The sequence below is a fragment of the Nomascus leucogenys genome, chromosome 4 (assembly GCF_006542625.1).
Source record: "Nomascus leucogenys isolate Asia chromosome 4, Asia_NLE_v1, whole genome shotgun sequence".
Classification (NCBI taxonomy): Eukaryota; Metazoa; Chordata; class Mammalia; order Primates; family Hylobatidae; genus Nomascus; species Nomascus leucogenys.
Genome location: NC_044384.1, coordinates 123143639 through 123165242, shown reverse-complemented (window position 1 = coordinate 123165242; position 21604 = coordinate 123143639). Strand labels below are relative to the sequence as shown.

Here is a 21604-nt window from a genome sequence, read left to right as displayed (position 1 = left end):
CAGGCAACATTATATAGTGTTTCAGAATAGACAAAACTAATATGAACAACAGTTGCACTACGTGGGAGTGGGACAAGTATTGATTGAAAAAGCATATTAAAGGAAGTTTCTGGAGTGATTTTAATATTCTGTAGTTTTCGGTGGTTTGTATTGCACAAAGGTATACTTTTGTTTCATTGAATGGTATATATTAATACTCGTTTAATTCATTTTAGATCAATGTTATCTAATTAGAAAAATGTAGACAAATATTGAAGTCTTATCACATGCATAATGAAGTATTTGTGGGTAAGAAAACATATGTAATGTATAGTGTTGACAAGATTTTGGAAAAGCAGGTATTTACACTGCTGGCCAGGAATAACAGCATGAAAGGAGCTTGTATTTTAAAAAATTCACAAAAATTCATCAATGTGGCTACTGTCTTACTTAGCAATTCTACCATTAGGATTTTATCTTAAGGAAATGATCAGAGATGTACAATAAAATACGCATAAGGATGTTCAACATAGCATCATATATAATATGGAATATTGCCAAAAATGTAGTTGTCAGCAGAGTCTGATTGCTTATATAAATTATGGTACAGCCATAGGATATAAGATACATACATTTGTAGTCACAGTAAGTGTGTTGATCAGTGTGAGAAACTGGTTAACAATATATTGTATTTATTCAACAGTTGGCAAGCTGCAGCCTGATGCCCAAATTTGGTCCACCACCGATCTCTATAAACAAAGTCATTTTGGAACACAGCCATGCTCATTTACTTATGTATTGCCTATAGCTGCTTTCACACTACAGCAGTAGAGTTGGGTAGTTGCAACAGAGACCATATGGCCTACAAAGCCTAAAATGTTTACTCTTTGGCTCTTTACCGAAAACATTTCCTGACTCCTGGTTTAATCAAATTAAATTCTAGAAACACAGGAAAGGCTTGGCTAAATTAACTAATTCCATAAATTTATGAATACTTACCATGTATCCAGCCGTGCACATAAGCTGTCTACGTAAATGTGACTGAAACAGATTCAGTCTGCATTCTTATTGAGTTTAATTATGGCAGGGGAGATAGTTATCAAATAAATATTCAAATTAAAGTTGATTCTGTAAAGGAAGAGTGCAGTGAGGAAGTGTTAACAGGTATTATTCCTAAGTGTTGGTAATATTGGCAATTTTAAAACTTGATTCCTTTTCTGAGTTTTTTCTAGGATTTAAATATATTTCATTGGAAAAAGAATGAAGATTGAGTAGATAACTAGACATTGCTTCAGTAATTTTTAAAGCTTTCTGATGTTGCTCTGAATGTACAGAATTAAGTTTAATTTACAGAATTAAGTTTAATATCGTGTCTGTTAAATATTATTGGATGCCTATCACATGTTCAATACTGTGAGAAGTGCTATAGATACAGAGTCGAAGTCTACGACTTGCTTTTGAGTACCAGGCACAGAAAGTAGAATTACACCATATAAAACAACTTATAATAAAATACCTATATGTTACTTTAGAAAAAAATAAGCCAGTGAATTCTGATTTAGGCAGGTGAGACTTAATGAAGTATGTGGGTTATCAACTGGACCTTGAAGTACGGCTAATTATTTGGCTAAGTATAGGGAAACTGGAAAAACATTTCAGACCAGAGACCCAGGATTTAAGGCATAGAGGTGAGAATGGGCATGTTTGTTGATACAGCAGCAAAGAGATTGATCTTAGGAGACCAGTGGTGCAGTAGGAGATTAATGATGTAGATAAAGACTGAGAGTCAAGGCTGATATTGGAGTGTCTTAAAAGTTTGAAACAGAAGTTTAGATTTGATTTCTGGTTAAAAAAAAAATCAGAAGAATTTGAAATCTGTTCTTTCTACCTCCCTTTATTCCTTTTTTTCCTCTTTTCTGTCTTTCTATTTCCCTTCGTAGGAAAATAACTTCATACAAATAAAATTGAAAGATTAATTTTACCACCAATACAAAACAAATTACAAGTTTACTTTCTAAATTTTGGCTTTCTGCATTCTTTTAAAACTAGAAGCTGTTTTCCATTAACAGTGACAGACAGCAGTGTAACCATGTGTGTTTGCTAGAACTAAAGAGATGTCCCTGTCTCAGATTGCTGTAGCATAACCCCTGGCATTTATTTAGAGTGAGGCTGTTGTAAGAGAATGAGCATTAACTGCAATGTGGTCCTACAGAGATAACTGAACAGTCTTTTTGTTATTGTTGTTCTTACAGGTGTCCTAAGGCATTATTCCTTACCTTCTCTGGAGAAATTCATTCACCAGATTTGTCAGATTTTTAAATGTAACATTTTGTTTTATTTGAAGTCCTCAAAGCTAAAGAAATACGTTCTGTGCTCCAAGAATGGCTAAATAGCTAAACACAGTTTAATCTTTTAATTTAATGGCTACTGACTTGTGCTTACATAATCTGAAAGTTCACATTGTCAGGCTGCTTTTTTCCTTCTAATCAACACCAGTAATTTTACTCTACATTCTAATTTATTACCTGTGTCATTACCTTTAAAATGCATGCACGAATGATCTGTTTACATTTAACTTTTTCATCCCTTTGATTCTTCATCATAACCTTAAAACTTTGGTTTTAATGACAACCAAATTCAAACCAGAACAAATTTAACTCTAAGTTCATATTATTAGATATCTTTCCTTATTTCAGCTATCTCTACCAGCAGAGCTTAAGAAATTCTGATTTGACTTGACTAGACTTACTAGGACACATCTTTCTGTAAGATTTCCAGGTCATCACACACAGCTCAGCTTCTTTTTGACTTTCTGAACTTTGCCATTTATTTATTGCAAAGCATTTCTGTAGTTCAACCCTGTACTCATACCTTCCTAGTCAGTGACATTGCCAAAGAACCAAGTCTTGCATAGAATTAAAGTGATGGGCAGAATCTTTATGATATTTTTCAAAGTGCTTCATGTAAACTATTAGGTAATTGACTAGCTTTATGTCAAACCATGGGTAAATATCAAGCACATGATTAGAAACCAGTTCTTGGCCAGGCGTGGTGGCTCACGCCTGTAATCCCAGCACTTTGGTGGGCCGGGGTAGGCAGATTACTTGAGGTCAGGAGTTCAAGACCAGCCTGGCCAACATGGCAAAACCCCATCTCTACTAAAAATAAAAATAAAAAAATTAGCTGGGTGTCATGGCGCATGCCTGTAATCCCAGCTACTCAGGAGGCTGAGGCAAGAGAATCGTTTGAATGCAGGAAGCGGAGGTTGTGGTGAGCCGAGATTGCGCCATTGCATTCCAGCCTGGGCAACAGAGAGAGACTCCATCTCAACAACAACAACAAAAAAAAAAAAAAAAAAAAAGAAGAAAGAAACCAATTCTCTGCAGTAATATATTCTTGCTTTTATAGTTGTCTTTTTAAGCCTGTTGGGTCCTTGAGCATTTTATGTGGTGATTTCATTTCCATTCTGACTGACTTTTCCAGGCAGATGATATCCCTTTATGGTGGCGGAATACCCTGGCTTTATTGACTCAGTAGGAACAGTTGTATTCCATCTCAGTACAGATTACTGCAATTACAGTGTCTGCTTATGTCTTGTCACTCACCTACACAGACTGAACTAGACCATCCTAGGAGAAAAGTCAAAGCTATATTTGGAAATTTGAAACCCTCTTTAAAAGCAGCTAGACGTTCATTGAATCCTAGATTATGTCAGTACAGTGTACAAATTTAAATTTAGGATATGTTGCATTTTATTTTTTTCCTGGTATATCTCCCATAGATATATTTTATGCCCAGATCGCAAAATTTGAACTTTTGGAAATTAGAATATCTGATCTTGTTGAAGATTTGACTAAGTGTACTTTGTGATGCATTAGTGTGAAAAATCTTAATTGTTCCTTTCCCTCTCATTTTGGCTTCAGAAGATCATCTGCAGTTGACTTATTTATTGTTGAGCTTATTGAGGAGCTCTTTCATTTCATTAGCACCCAGTGATTTTCAGAGTAGACCTAAATAGGTCTACTATTTACTGCCTCAGTGATTAAGGCTTCATGCAACTTCTTTTGTGTTATCTTTTTCTTTCGTATCTTCCCTGGTGAAGTCTGTTTAGATGATGAGATTCAAATTGTCATATTCTTAGAGTAGAACCTTTACTTTGCTTGTATAATTGAAATGTGTTGGATCCTCATCTCTCACACATAGGCTAAATCAGTGGTCCTCAAACGTTCATTGTACTTCAGAATTATCTAGGAATTAAAACAAAATAATATTGCACATGTTTCTCTCCACAAAGAGAGATAATTGCATTTTTTTTTTTCCAAAGCTTTCAAGGTGATTTGAATGTGCATCCAAGGTGGAGAAATAATGGATTAGCCAAAGGAACAGAATTTCTCCTTAAAGCAGCCCATAGCAACAAGCCATATAGATTTTGCTCATTTGTATATCTTAAAGTTACATAATTTATTATCTAAAGCACTCTTCTATATAAGCCATAAGTTTTTGGCTGTTTTTATTGTTAGATTTGTGTGTATATGTGTGTTTGCTATTTCTTGACCTTTACTTCCCTTACTTCCGTCTTGGAGGTTAAACGCCAAATTATCTAGGCTAGGTTTCAGGTTCTTTTCCAGTAGGCCAGGGATTCTTAGCAAACTCTTACGAAATAAGAAAGTATGCTATGGCAGCCTTAAACCTTGACCTCTTTTGTATCCTGTCAATTATATGGCTGCTTCCTTTACTAACCCTGTTGCACACAAACTTCACCTTCTTTAGCAGCTTCTTCCTACTCTGTTCCATCAGTGCATTCTTTGATGTTTCAGTTTTCATATATGGATTCTAATCCAAATGAGCAGAAATTGCTTTGTGATCATTGAGATTCCTAAGTACTTAGGATGTAATGCTAATAATTAATTGATGAATTAGTGAAGAAAATGATTTTGACATGGAGAAAGAGTCTTTAACCAGCATGTGCGTGTATTCTCTGTCCTCACCAAGATGATGGTTTTGTTGCTGAGCACGGTAGCTAAGGAGGTACTGGTGACCTGCTCTGCTGGGGAGGAAGGACTTATATGGTGACACACAATACATATTTACCTTCAAAAGCTGTTTATGGGTGGAACTATAATTTTGTTCCAGTTAGTGAATACATATTGTAGAAAATATATACAGATAAAGAGAGTTGATTATGTAAGTCTTATTTGGGTTTAAAAAAAAAAAACATGACTTTCTGTCAAATATCACATGTTCTCACTTATAAGTGGAAGCTAAGTAATGTGTACGTAAGGGTACAGAGAGTGGAATAATAGACATTGAAGACCAGGAAAGATGGGAGGGTAGGAAGTGGGTAAGGGATGAGAAATTATCTATTGGGTACAGGGTTCTGTATTCAGATGATGGTTACACTAAAAGCCCAGACTTCCTCCCTACACAATATATCCATTTAACAAAGCTGCACTTGTACCCCCTACATGTATACAAATAAAAAGTGAAAAAAAAACCCATGACTTTTGGACCAAGTTATCAGTTAGTTATTATTATTCTGTATATTGTCCAGGTATATTCTCAGTATTTTCTTTTTTTTTTTTTTGAGACGGAGTCTCGCTCTGTTGCCCAGGCTGGAGTGCAGTGGCGTGATCTTGGCTCACTGCAAGGTGTGCCTCCTGGGTTCACGCCATTCTCCTGCCTCAGCCTCCCGAGTAGCTGGGACTATGCACCCACCACCACACCCGGCTAATTTTTTTGTATTTTTATTAGAGACGGGGTTTCACTGTGTTAGCCAGAATGGCCTCGATCTCCTGACCTCGTGATCCGCCCGCCTCGGCCTCCCAAAGTGCTGGGATTACAGGCGTGAGCCACCGTGCCTGGCAGCATTTTCCTTTATGCGACCTTTTTTGGTATATACATTTTATGCTTATATATATCTAATTTTTGAGTTTCACTAAAAAAGGCTGAATCTAAGATATCATTGTTGGCCTTGCTAGCTAGTACATTTTTATATTGATAGAGTAACTTTTTTTGCTATGTCAGTGTTTTGTGTGGGCCTGTTTGAATATCAGTACTTCTTCCTCATGAAATAGAGTTAACTTAGTCGGGCATTAAGGAACCTCTTGACATTTTGACTTTGAAGAAACATTGTTTTTCCTGTAGTGTTTTATACTGGGTAGTTTATATAGGGTTGTTATTAAAATTGGATTATTCATTTTTTTCCCTGTAAGTTTTAACATGTCATTTAGTGAATGTAAAGTTATGCAAAACGTTTATATTAAATAGACTTGTCAGGTATGTCTTTCCTATCTGCTACATGATTCCTACTGAGAGTGTTAATATTCAAATATTCATTTATGATGTCTGTTATTCAGGAATGTAGCTATTTGTACCATAGTCTTCATTGTTGAATGATCGCTGTTAAAGAATATATTACATAATGATATTTTGCATTAGTGAATGGAATATATTAATTTTCTTCTTTCCATTTCCTTTTTGTATTAAAGGAAAAGTTCCAAGATATAAGGAAGTAGGTCATGGTATCTATAAACTGCTGAGGAACTGAAGTATATATTATGAAGTAAAGACTGAAGCTCAGTTGCCCTCTAGGGGTTCAGTTTTAACACAGCACATGTAGAAATAATTTACTGAGATCTTGGGGGACGGGTAGATCTGCTGAATGTGGGAGCCTATTTTTCATTTTCTGTTAGAGCCTGACTGTTCATTAAAAAGCTGGTTTTGATTATTTATTGCAAAAGAGAAGAGTGTATCCCAGTTTTGTAATACACAGACAGTTTAATGAAACATCCTTTTTGTTTGCTTAATTTTAAAGTCAGGGCTTTTGTGCTGGAATAATCCAACCATCAACACATTTTCAGGTATTATTTGGTGACCAATTCTCAGATTCTTTCTAACACTCTTTTGTCTTCTCAGTGTCACCTCTATAGCACTTTTAAATCGGCTTCCGCCCTTTATTCTGCCCAAATCCAAGAACAGACTCCAGTGAAGTGGCTTCTTCATGAATCCTCTCTACATTTTATGAGATGTGATCATCATGAAACTTTTCCTTTTGGTTTCAGCACCTTTGATTGGCATCTTTGTCTGGATTAGTAAGACTATTTCTCTCAGTTTGAAACAGAGTGGCTACTGGCTCTCTAGTTTAATTGATACCCAACTTTGCATTGATTGAGTTCCACGTAATTTACGTTGGAATCTTTCTCTGGTGCAAAGTGCTCTACTTTGTAATTGTAGAGTTAGACTCCTACCGTTTTGGTAAGAGGGAGCAAATTTTTTTTTCCTATTATTGAAAATGTTAACTTTGACTTGTGTAAACAGTAAATATGTTTATTGTATGTGCAGATATTTACATATTTTAAATATTTAAGCACATTTCTATACTAAATTTGAAAATTCACATGGTTACTGGTATACTTTAAAAAGGTTTGTGTGTTTTAGTATATGCTCTTTTATTCCCTTCGGAGGATGCTATAAACTTTACTCCTTTTAATATATATTGGTTTTTATTTTTACCATTATATTGAGCTTTTCTATTTTTTTCTGATGATTTTGGAAAAACCTCCATTATTAATGGTCAGAATCTTTAGTTTTTATCATTGATTTATAGTAATTTTATTTTTAAAGTTCAGTTTTTATGTGTTATTTTACACTCTGAAAACCATGATTGGATTTTGATATATATTAAAATATTAAATTGGCTATAATATAGCTCTGTGCTGTCTAGTATATTAGCCAGTAGTCACATTGGCTATTTAATTTTAAATTAATTAAAATTATATAAAATTTAAAATTGAGTCTTGTAGTGGTACTAGCCACATTTCAAATGCTCAGTAGCTGCATGTGGCTTGTGGTTACCACATTCAACAATGCAGACATCAATCATTTCCATCATTACAAAAAAATTTATTGAACAGCTCTGGTATTGATATATGAATCTTCTTCAATGTGTTTTTAAAAATACGTTAATACTGGTAGTTTCCTGTGTAAAATGAAACATGAAAATGTTATATGTCTTTATTTTATTAAAAGAATATTTTGGAAATAACTAAATTAAAAATGATCACATATGAAGTGGGTTTACCTTTATCATAAAGAGTAGCATATATTTCTGATTGTCACCCAAGTGATATCAAATAATTTAATAAAATTATATATTTTGACATATGTAAATACATCTACTTTATCTCCATCTTGTGGTAGAAGTATCTGGAAATCCTGTTAAGAATATCATTAAAGCTTATTCATTTTTACATTGACTTATCCTTGCTCTTTCTCATTACCGTAAATGTAACATTAAGTGTTAAATGTTTCTTTAGGAAATTTTGGGTCTTACTAAAGGAGCCAATTAAAAATAATTTTAGGTTTTATAGTTACTATTGAAGGTAAATGTACAACTGCAACTGCCACATTTTGACTGTGTGTTGGAATATTAAAACAAGGAATATAACCATTTAAATCATAGTTTAGAGGAAAATCAAAAAAGAAAACTTTAGCTGCTTACTTGCAAATGTAGCTTTGTGTTGTTAAAGAGGATTATGATGAATAAATTTATGTGATAAATTTATAAAGTTTGATAAATTGTTTCATACTAATATTTTTTATAATTTTTATTTTTATAGTTTCTTTTTTTTAAGTATACTCACAGTCCTTTGTGGATAATTATGATTGTAAGATTATTTTTGGAAGTAAATGAGAAAGTGATTATTAAAACACTTTGTAAACCGTATCATTTTATACAAATACATAATCTTATCTTTTAAAAATACATAATATGAAATACTTGGTTGGGAAGACCATCTCAGAGGTTTAAGAACATATTTCCAATCAGGTTTAATTCTGTCATTCTTTTATTTTCTTTTTATTTTTTTGATGAGTTTCTTTAAATATATTTTTAAAATTTTATGTTCTTTGAGGTTTTTTTAAAGTTTTTGAATTAAGACTAATACAGTCTGCAAAGCAGTATTAATTTAGAGTTATGTTTCAATATAGAAAAGTCTCTGAGTGCTCTAAAAATTCTGAAAGAATATTTTAGTTAAATTCTAAGATTTCAGGAAGAATTTTGTGTAGCAAATAAACTTTAGCTAGGTAACATTTAGATAGTTTCTTTTTAAAATTTGTTTGTTTATCTTACTAAGTATTGGGGAAGGAATAGTCTGTGAAATGGAAACACCTAAATTATTTATTTAGGAGATATTCCAAGTAGGTAGTAAGATACAAAAGCCGAGTATAACATGAGATATTTGTGGGACAATGAGAAGATTAATTATATAAAACAATTTAGTTGCCATTTAGGGTCGTATTTTGGTGCTCCTTGAAAGCCAGGCAGAGAATTTTAGAATTCATATAATAGAAAACAGGGATTTTTATGCTGCAAAGATCTTTATTTAGGGAGAAAGTCTGTGATCTCAGAAACTTAACGTTAGATGAAGCTTGTGATGTTAACTACTACCAGTGCAGGAATCTTTCTAACAATATGTGAGACTTCATTTTCAATACCTCTGCTCTACTTCAGGCTTTCAGTATTTACTTCCTTCCTACGTTTTATTGTTGTGGGGGAAAACAACATCATGCTTTCAATAAAAAGGATATTCAATTTATATAAGTAATATAGAAAATATGAAATGCCTTCCAAAAATTATTTCAAATTCTACCATTCGCAAAGACAGACATCTCTCTGGGAACAAAAGGATAATACAAAGGGATTATATTATATACACTATTTTTTTAGTGGAATTTAGAAAACAAAAGACTTGCTAAAGTTTATGTGAATGTTTCTTGATAAAAGGTTACTTGCCTCCATCATAAGAAAACATATTATGAAACCCACTGACAACTTTGAGTAATTATGTTTTAACTCCATATTCTAATTTTGAACAGTATTGAGTGATTCCCTTGTATGAAAGTACAGTTACACTTCCCCCACCTTTTCTCTTTCAGGTCCCAGTTTCTATAAGTTGTAATTTTACATTGTCATAATTTATAATACTTATATTCTTTTCTGTAACCATAAATCCAGTGCTCATCACATTTTGTCTTAAAAAATTTTTTTTGATCTGTTGCTTGATTTTATTGCCAGTAGTTAATTTAAGAAGAGTCTTTGGGTTCTAGAATCCTTGATATCTTTCATGGTTGGGAATGACTGCTTGTTGCCTTATACATTTGTGACATGTAGAGTGGATATAATATTGTCAGGTCGTATTTTCTGTACCTCAGAACTTTGTAGATATACATTGCATCAGTATTTTATGACATTAAGTGTTGCTCTGGGAAGTCTGAGAGCAGCCTGATTTTCATCCCCACCCCACCTTGCAATCATCCTACCATAGGTGACGTGATTTTTCTGGTTGGATCCTAGAAGAATTCTTTCTGTATCCTTGTTTGGAAGCTTAACTGGGATATATCTTGTATCAGTTCTTTCTGGAACATACTGTGCCCTTTTGGTTTGTACATTTTTTTTCATCAGAAGACTTTTCTTAAATTATAATTGAAAATGTTTCTTGTTTCCTTTTTCCGGGGGAATTTTTTTCCTCAGAGATAACCAATCATCCTTGGAACTTTAAAACAAGGATTAACATTTGATGTTATTTACTGCATAACTAATTATTCCAAAATGTAGTGGCTTAAAAGAGCACACATTAATCTCATAGTTTTATAAGTCAGGTATCTAGGTAGGACAACTGGGTCCTCTGCTTCAGTTTCTCACAAGGCTGCAATTAATGTGTTGGCTAAGGAGGGTCTGTGGTTTCATCTGAAACCTTGACTGGGGAAGGATCTGCTTTGAAGCTCACTCATGATTGTTGGCAGCATTCAGTCTCCTGTAGGATGTTGGGTTGATAGCCTCACTTCCTTCCCACATGAGCCCTTTCCACATGGCAGTTTACTTCATCAAAACATGCAAGCCAAGAAGACGAGAGAGAACATCTGGTAAGACATGCCACAGTCTTTTGTAACTCAGTCATAGAAGTGACATCCTGTCTGCATTACCATATTCTTGGTTAGAAGCAGATAACTAGGTTTAGCCTACTTAATGGGAGGGGTGACATGGACATGAAGGACATGAACAATAGAAAGCTGGGATCATTGGAGGCCATCTTGGAAGCTGTCTTCCACAGTAGTTGCCTACCATGCCTTGGTTTTCTCTGTGTTTGCATTAACCTTTTTTTTGCCCTCTATATTTACTGTGATTATCTTGAGTTATTTAAATAAAATTTTTCATTTGAATTTTAGCTGTGTCTATGCTATTGCTTTTATGTTTCTAATACATTTATTAGCACTGTTACAGATTTGTTTTGGTCTTCAATTTATCTCTTCTGTCATCTCACTCTGTTTTATCAACGATTCCTTGAAGTCTAGTTTTCTTGAATTTATGTTTTTATTAAGTTCTAATAGAGTATGACATTTGAGATGAATCTTCTTTTCCTTAGGCATGTTTGCAGAGTTGCCTTGCCTTTCTGAAAAATTGTGGGTGAATGCTCTTTAACACTTCTGCCACCTTTTTCTGATGTTTGTTTTCTCCTGTGGGCTATATTGTGAAGGCTGGGGTGTTCTTTTATGTACTTTCCTGAAGTCTGAAGGAGGGGGAGAGGGAGCACATGGCCAATGCAGTGTTTTTGTTAAGTAGCCTTCAGGAATGTTTCCTCTTTTCTGTGGGGTTACCTTTGGGTTATCTTCTCTATTAAGTGTGGATCCCTGAAAAATGGCATGCTCTGGTGGTTTTTCCAGCCCCTGCCAAAATCCTTTGAAGGTGGGTAGAGGTTTTTTTATACTGTTTTTGTTTTGTTTTGTTTTGTTTTTGTTTTATTTTTCTGTGGGCTATTTATGTCCTCAGTCTACTTCTCCCAAAAATGAGGAGTGTTTTTAGTGGGAATTTGGAAGATATTTTAACTCATTTTCTTTCCCCAGTGCATTCTAGGAGCTAGGATCCATGGCATGCTGAGCCTTGCCAAAATCTTTGCTTTTTTCCTACTTTTCGAAATTTATAGTATGATCTATCCCCCTTTTATGGCATAGGGGCAGCTAGCCAATTTTTGTCTTTTTAAAACTCTGTTTATCTTATAGAATATTGAGGAAGAGTTTAAGAGCTTACAATATCTTGCAGTTTTACCCAAAACTGTCTTCAATATCTTTTCAATTATTTTATTAGCATGAAGACTAGTTTTTTCTATCTAGAAAATTTCTTTTTCTCCTTCTACCCTGATTTTACCCTTATCCTAAACGTTGTCGCTAGGTAAAACTTTTTGAATTGATCAATTTAGTTCATGTCATTCCCCACTGCTTATGATCAAGCCTAAGTGCTTATATTTAAGGTCACCTAGGTTTTTACTTCAGCTTACTTTAGTGATAACAGTCTCATTCCCTTTCTTGAGTTTTTCTTTTCTGGCTAAATTTCAATATTTTCTATTTTCCCATAGATGCCCTAGGTAGATTTCTAAGATACAGTTAGTATATAATACGATGTTTGTATACATTATGGTTTTTAAAAAGACCTCTTAATGTCTTTATTGCCTTTCTACAGGAACGTACTTATTTGTCAAGATTCGTCTAAAAGTGTGGTCTCCAGAAATGAACATAGATGTGCTGTGAGCTCCTTGTAGTTGTGATTGCGGCACTGATAATTAAGATTGGTTTAGTTGTTTTGTCGTACTTCATCAAATTGTTGATTCACATTGAATTTATCAAATGTCATTCTATTATAAAATTTGAAAGTATTTTTAACTTAAATGTAGGAATTCGCATGTGTCCAGGTAAATTTTACCTTTAAACGTTTTTTGCCCTGGTTGTCCATACTATTGAGAGTATTTTGAATCTCCAGTCAGTTCTCTCTTATATCTATATATGCTAATCCTACCTTTAGTGATTTCCTATACGTCTCTAAATAATAATTTTGTGGGAAGGTAAGTGCAGTGGTTCTATTACTTTGCATCCTTTTAATTTCATATAGTTCCGTTTTCTTGCCCGTGTCTGTCTGGGTGACATGAGAGATTAAAGACTGTGGTTGTTCTGTGTATGGGCTCAAGCTGGATGGAGGAGTTGATATTAGAGAAAAGAGAAGCTTTCCATTTGATTAAGCTACAAATAGAGGGACTTTTTTTTTTTTCGGGTGGCTGGGGAGGTGACAGTGAGAATGGGAAGCATCAAAGGGAGCTTTGGCAGAACTTGGTAATTGAAGAGAAAACCACTGAAGAGAAGAACGATGATGCCAGGAGTTTGATTTCAAATGATTTGTAAGAAACAGTGAACCAGGTCACATTAAGTTTGAGGTAGATGGTTGTAAGATATCAAGAAGATACTCATCTTTAACGAAAATTTGCTTTTGAGTCTTATGTTCTAGATTTTAAAACAAAACACACAATCTTTTAAAAATATTCTTTCTTTTTTTGAGATGGAGTCTTGCTCTGTCACCTATCCTGGGGTGCAGTAGTGTGCTCTCGGCTCACTGCAGCTTCTGCCTCCTGGGTTCAAGCGATTTTTCTGCCTCAGCCTCCTAAGTAGCTGGTATTACAGATACCCACCAACATGCCTGGCAAATTTTTGTATTTTTAGTAGAGACCGAGTTTCACCGTGTTGGCCAGGCTGGTCTCAAACTCCTGAGCTCAAGCGATCTGACTGCCACAGCCTCCCAAAATGTTGGGATTACAGGCGTGAGCCACTGTGCCTGTAAGTATTCTTTTTTTTAACTTGAAAACCTTTTTAGTTCTGTAAAATCTTTGTTAACTTTCTTCCTAAGACCTTTTATATTTTACATGTAAGATTAAATTTGAACTGTATGGATTTCAAATAAAAGAAGAGAATAATTGATATTTTTGAAGAACTCATTTTAATTGGTTAGAATAAATATGAAGGCAGTGATTTTTATAAAATGGCCTTTAAAATATTAATGTCTGGCTATGTAGAAAGTGCTGTAACAGGATCATCTGTTCTATAACTTCATGTATGCCTATTAATGATACATAACTGGAGCAATTATGTAAGTGAGCTCTGTCAAAAAAATTATATAAATGAATTGCAGTCAGGAGAACCTTACTCAGTGGTTATGTATACAAAATTTACCCCCCCTTGATGTGGAAAAACTTTTTATAATTGCTCTATTTTCTTACAGAATAGGCTTCTAAAGTTGTGAATTGTATTATCGTTAAGTAGCAAAATTTGGGGGTAGTATTTCCTTTTTGTCATGTGAAATAAATTTTTCTCCTTTACAATACAAGACGGATAAATTTTTGTGAAACATTGCAAATGTTAGATGGATTTGGGAGAATTTTCCAAACTAAGTGGAGGAACTTATATAGCTACATAAATAGTAGTGAGGACCAGAAGTTTATTAATTTGCTTGTATTACATAAATAAAATTAAATGCTTTAGTTGTGAGTTAAAAAGCTAATGGAAACTCATGTAGGCGAGTTAAAGTCAACATAAAGTAATAATACCAGAAATCCTAAATTTGCTGGATTTCACTCATTTTTATGAATTAAAAAAATCTTTTTAACTTGTGGTTCTTTAATTATTTTTCCCATTTTCGCTTCAGGAAATATGTTTGTGTTCATTGAGTTGGGTAAAATAGAAGACTTAGGTTCTTAGTGCATTTCGATGTGACTCCTTCTAGATTTGTCATTCTAAAACATCAGACAGGATTCATGTTGCCTATTACTCAGAGAACTAGTTATATTAGAACTCAGGCTTTGGGTATTACTGAACCCTTCTTTCTTTGTTACCCATAGAGAAGTTACAGAGATGCTTAGTTTACGGTGCTGATCATTATTGTTTTTTTTTTTTTTAAACAAAACAAAACAATCTGTAGACTGGAAGGAGCAAAGAATGCAATGTTCATGCTGTGCTGCCCCAGAAATACCTTTAGTGAATAATGTTTCTCTAACAGATTCATTTTAACGTGAGCTCATTTTTACTCTTAAGTGTGTAAGCCATTTTTAATGTATGTCTTTTGTCTCCTTAGCCTTTACTTTCATTTTAGTGACATTGTGAAATTAAGCCCTGTCTGATTCCCACAAGAGTAACTTAGGTACTTTTACATTGGCATTAGTAGCTATGCCTTCTCTTTAGACTAGGCTACCTTACCTATATTGTGTTTAGGAATTCATATGAAAATTTATTCTTATCTACAGTTATTTTTTTCTTCATGCCCATTTTCCTTGAAAATATTTTAAAAATATGTCTTGTATAGAATTAGGAACTTCAGTATCAGTATCACATCACTGGCTATAAAAACTATGTTACTGATTTATTTACTTCCTTTAAGTTTTTCTCCAAAAATCTCCTTAGAGGGGCCTACCTGGATGACCCTACTGAAAATGTAACCTACTAGGTCATTCCTCCTATAACCTCCTACACCCCTTAACTTCTCTCTCTTTTTGTGTAACTCTTACCACATTGTAACATACTGCACAATACTCCTTTTAGAATAAGGGATCCTGGTTTGTTTTACTCATACATCCCTAGAACCTAAAACAGGCTTGGTACGTAGAAATGTTCAGTAAATATTTAACAAAAGAATGAATTAAGAATATACAGTTTCCCTCGGTATCCACAGAGGATTAGTTACAGGATGCCCATCCTTCTTCAGGAAGCCAAAACCTAAATCCCATGAATACTGTATTTTTTATCTGTGTTTGGCTGTGGATATGGAACCCACAGATAAGGAATGGTATTTATTGAGGGCGGGGGAACCTACGTATAAGTGGACCTGTGCAACTGAAACCCGTGTTGTTCAAGGGTCAACTGTATTATTTGAGTTATTTTTCTCCTATTATATAGAATAAGAATTTTCATGCCCTAAACCAGTTACTTTCGATTTCTTTACACCTGGTCCATAGTAAGAAATACAGTTTAAAATACAACCCTGAGTACACATACATATGAACAGATTGTTAGAAATCTGAATTACTGTCTGCCCCCAGCTGTTGTAAGACTAAACAGGCCAGGAATTATGCATATATTCAGTAAACTAGAATGTGACAGATACTTCCTATGAAAAAATGTAATGCAGAGACTCCTTAAATGGTTTGTTGATCACCATTGTAACCATGTAATATTTTATACTAAAACCAGATGACTTAAGAAATAACTTCCTGTTTGACATTAAAAAAAATGATGATTCTTTAGTTTTAAAGTTTGTACATTTTTGAGGAAGCTCTTTTTAGCTTGATGTCAGCAAAGCAGCTGCTGCTTGAATTTACTTTGTAAAACACTGAATTATTCATTTCCATAAATAAAACTTCCTTAGTAATTATTTAGCATTAATTTATTTCTCTTTATTTCAATCAACCCTGTTGACGTTCTGTTTTAAAATTAAAAATATTCTTTGTGGAATTTAACAAATAAGAGTGTGACAGCCACTTTCTTTACTTTTGTTTTCATAACAGGATTTCCAGATCCTGAGATGAGCTGTGTCTTATTGTTTATTTTTATCATTTTAATAAAAGTTACTAATAAAATGTAGAACACAAGTAAATTCTTACTTAAAAATGCCTTCTAAGTAGCTTCTAAGACTGCTATGATTTTGACTTAACATCTATTATATTGAATTCTAACAATGCAAACTTATTAGAAATATTTTAAATAATTATTTCATTGTATTCACCAATTGTTTAATAGAGTAATAGGGAAAAAAAGTAAGGTTTGTTGTTTTACATTTCTTGGCACTCTTCCATCTATTTTTGCAAATGTGGGAATACCTCCTTGAATTTTGTGCTGCCTTTCTAGTAGCCTGTGGTGAGCCCTTCCACCTTCAAACTCTTATTAGTTATTTATGTGGCCTCCTTGGGCTATGAGTCTTTACCGCTGTGTGATATTTCTTGCCGTCTTTCCAGAATTGCTGTTTTATTTATTTATTTGTTTCTTTGTTTAATTTTAAATATGTCACTGCCTTGCTGCTCCATTAGAGACTTCTTGAGGGCAACAGACAAACTATTTGATAGCTGAATACATATTTGGTAAGTTAAGAGAGGAGGGGAGAAAACCCCTTTATAAAGTAGCATCCATTCAAATGAAACATTCTTACCTAAAGTGCTTCTTGGGGCATATATTTAGAGAGGTTTAGTAACTGATCCATAAGACAATCAGTGTGGGCTTAAAGAAAATGTAAACTTTTAGCTAAGGGCCCATCTGAATCCCTGTTGAAATGTATTATAGCCACCATTACTGTGGCAGCCTCATAGGACCATGGAAGAGAATGAGGCCTATGGAATTAGAGATGGGAAAAGTCTCCATTTAATTCCTCTGTCCTAGGTTCTACAATGCTATTTAGAATATAATTATGGAGACCTCTGCTTTAATAATTGTTGAGTGGGTGATAGCAGTTTTTGTAGGAATAACCACAAGTGTATAATTATTTTAGAGCTGAAATGTTCAAGAAAGCTTTTCCAGGAGATGACACAGACCATCAGCCTTCAGCTGGGAGCCATTACACAGACATGTTTTGTTTTTCCTCTTCAGTGTTTTAGAAAACAAAGTTAGCTATTTAAAATTGTGAGATTTTACATAAAACAAAAATTCCAGCTTAGAAAAAAGGTAAATCCTCAGATCTGATGATTCTGTATTTCCAGTCCTACAAGACGAACAATGATCTGGAATAAAGTAACAGCTGTGCCTTTAAACATGGACATGTGTTGTAGTGGTTCATTACAGTTTTTGTGCTTGCACTGTTCATGTATTTGTACACACACATTATGTATTTATATATACATAATATATATAAAGATAGATATATTTATATGCAAAAACATATTTCTCTGAAACTGTGCTTCAGTCATAAGTAAGAAAACCAAACTGAGATGTTGGTCTGGTTCAAGAAAAACAGGATGGAACCTTTTGTGAAGGTAAAGAATATTCTTTTGTGTTTAACATGCAAGTGGCTCAGCTTCCAAGTTGCATAGGTACCCCAGCCTGAGTCTGCAAGTCTTGGAGAGTATCAGATCTGTCAAGTTTTGATTTTTATGCCCTTAATTATAATCTATAGGTAACTCATATGGCTCATTGGATATGAATTTTGGAAATCTATGCTTCCAGATTACTTTGCTTAATTCTTGCTTTCTCATACTTTTTCTGTGAAGGGATAGATACCTAAGACACTAGGAAAAGCACATCTGAGGTAAGTAACACCCATGAATATTTAGTACATTGTTAATAACCTAGTTTGTGAGGTTTAGAAATAGTAAATTATATTTTATATATAATATTCTATATAAAATATATTTTTATATATAAAGTATACATATTAAATATAATATAAGATAAAAATATATAGTATGCAATGTTAGTACATACTAAGTATTCTCTAAATTATTTTTATTTCTAATAAAGTGTACATTTATCTGTGGTTCTGCTCTCTTAAATATATTTTTTAAAATTTGAATATTTTCTTCTGAATTTTTGAGTTTGCTAACAAGCCAAAAATCATCTCTATTCAATTAATCCGACAAATAATTTACTCTTCTTCTCTATCTTAAATTTGAAGAGAATTAAGAAATAAAAGAGGAGGAACATCTATTTCATGTTCTGTTTAGTAGTAACAGTTGCAAATATGTAAGCATTTTATTCTTGGATTCACTAATTTCCCTGCTTAACAAAGATGGATGAGTATGTTCTGTTTTTCTTCTGGGAAACTCTGTAGAAATAATTTGGTTGTTTTTAAGCACCTGCATGCTTTTTGGAGGCAGTAGTGGTGGAAAGAGTATGATGTAAAAAGAGCTTTTTCTTTACCTACCTTACAAATATCTGTGCCTGAAACAAGCCTCTTCTCTGAGCATTATCAGTCTCTAATAAAACTGTATTCCTAACTACTTGAGCTGATAAATAGTGAGGTTGTTTTAAACAAGTCAAGTTTATTTTATGTCAATTTTCTGTTTGCCCTGTGTAAGATATATTTAATTACTTTACTCCATCTCTGTGTTCAGATTAATCAGATTCTGCCACATATTGGTGCTCAAATTAGAATAATTCTTTAATCAACTGTGTTATCCATGCTATGGTAGACTAGAATAGAAAATCTACTCGTGGCGTATTGAAGATGCATGCATTTTATTTTCTATTGTAATTTAAAAGTAAAATCAGAAATATTGATTTCTACTTGACTGGAGAGATGATTTAGTTTGAATATCAGCCTGATCTTAATCAGGTGAGAATTAATTGAGTTGGAGGTATTAGATATTCAGTGATGTTAACTGAACCATGATCCATCTAGAGAGAAGCTTTCTTTTGTACTGTGTTAGAATTATCAAATAGCTCATGCACTACAATGTAAAATAATCTTTTCATGTTCATCCTTCTACCTTCTTGTCTCATTAAATGCACCACTAAATTCATTCTATACACAGACTAGCCTTTAAAGTAGCAAGCTAATAAGTCACAATTTAATAGAAAATTAAAAGCATAATAATTTTGTCATAAGATGCTGCTGTTGTCACAATTTTATGATATATTTTCTAGTTACTAATTTTAAAACCAAGTGATTAAACCTCTGCTTTTGAAGTATACCTGGGACATTAAAAAAAAACTCTTAGTTTACTTTTTTTTATGTTCAACATTGCAAGAAGAAAGTGAGCAATTCAGAAGTATTTTAATGTTTGTCTTCAGAAATAAAACAGAGTCTATAACATTATATTGGTCTGAAATGTGGCATGGGCTTTTCATTTATTTTAAGAGTGTGATAGCAATATCATAAGTGTTGTGAAAACATAAATGGTGAGATAACACCTCCATAGGACTTGCTCTTAAGTAGTAAAATTGTAAACTCTTTAAATAAACTGCAGCTAGAACTGAAAGGATCGATTTGCCTTGTTGACTATGGATACTACACTTATTAAATGTCTAATTAAATTTAGTATAACATGTCTGTTATGTCCTCCTTTTTTTTCCCTTAAAACTGAAAATTTGGACTTATTTATTAGCAAAGTATCACGTTATCATTGTTAGACTTCTTCGATTTTGGCAGTTGGTGTGACAGTGTTAAAGCCAATAGTGTGACTTTTGATAGTGTCATTTTATACTGGAATAGTGTTTTTTGCTTGGTATTGCTATAATGGGAATATTAGAATCTATGTAGCTGTATATTTTGTGAAAAGGAAGATCCAGATTTATATTCGAGAACAATTAGCATTTAATAAAATTAAGCCATAATTGTAGAAACATTCCTAGAGTGCGATGAACAGGGAGTTCTCACGAGATACGGTAGGGTTCCCCACCTAGTTGTTACTAAACAGCAATTTAGGGCAGAAGGGCCTGCTTAGGAAAAAATGAGAGAGAGGGAGCTGGCTTTTTCACTCTGCTCTTCAAAGCCGAGGCTCCTCTTATATAGACCCCACTCTCCCCTCTCCAGCACCCACAATGATTTCTCTCTCTCTCCTTCCTTCCTCCCTCCCTCCCTCCCTTCCTTCCTTCCTTCCTTCTTCCTTCCTTCCTTCCTTCCTTCCTTCCTTCCTTCCTTCCTTCTTTCCCTCCCTCCCTCCTTCCCTTTTTCCATCCCTTTTCCTCCCTCCCTTCCTTCCTTCCTTTTTTTTTTTCATAATATTCTGTAAGGTGTAGAGTACCAAACCACAATACAAATGTGTTTCTTCAATTCTTGTCCCTGCCAGTTTTCCTCCTGTGAAATAACCATAGTTAACAGTTTTCTTACATGTTCTTTCATAGCCATTATGTGCTTGCAGACATACCCCCCCACACACGCACACATACACACACCCCAAACACAGAAATGATAATGTTCTGTACCTTGCTGTTTTCACTTTTAAGTCTTAGGGATCATTCCCTATCAGTGTGCTGTTTTTTTTAACGGCTACATAGTATTTCGTGGTACAGTATTAACACTTAAGCAGTTGGTGTTACTGTGATAGATTTGATGACATCACCAAAAACCACATTCATATAAAAATATTTTTTGCTCCAGGTGAGAGAAGACAAGATGAGGAATGGCTAATAATATGTTATTCTTTTCATGATTCCTCACAGATGGGAATCTGCTTATTTACTATTTTGGAGACAAGGCAGTGCTCTGTTACCTAGGCTGGAGTGCAGTGGCATGATCACAGCTCTCTGCAGCCTTGACCTTCCGGGCTCAAGCGATCCTCCCACCTCAGCCTCCCAAGTAAATAGGACTACATGCATGTGCCACCATACCCAGCTAATTTTTAAAATTATTTGTAGAGGCAGGGGTCTCACTATGTTCCTGAGGCTGGTCTTGAACTCCTGGATTCAAGTGATCCTCCTGCCTCAGCCTCCCAAAGTGTTGGGATGATAGGCGTGAGCCACTGCACTCGGCTTACTGATTTATTTTTGTTAAGAAAGATATATGTGTAGTCTATATCTGAACTGCATGAAAAATTCTACTGCGATCGAATTTGGAGAATTTACTGTCGTTACGGATGCTGTTTTTACATAGGAGATGCTAATGTTTTTTAAGTCAATTGTTAAGTAAATTTGACAAATGAGCATATTATAAAGTGGGTGACAAGGATTTGTTAATAGTCTGGAAATCACATACTTTGTAGAGGCAGCAATGTTTAAACTGGTGCTGAGCCAGGAGAAGAGAAAAAAATATGAATGTTATTTCCTATAGTGTATGATGAAGCGGCAGCATTAGACTAGCTTTTTTCAGCCTGTTGTACTCCCATCCCCCATC

At 34.1% G+C, this 21604-nt stretch overlaps 1 protein-coding gene across 3 annotated transcripts in view; it reads left to right on the top strand.

Annotated features, from left to right (window-relative positions):
* Positions 1-21604, top strand: part of CMC1 (C-X9-C motif containing 1) — a 77261-nt gene that overhangs the window by 35770 nt on the left and 19887 nt on the right. The gene's annotated exons all lie outside the window — the stretch shown is intronic.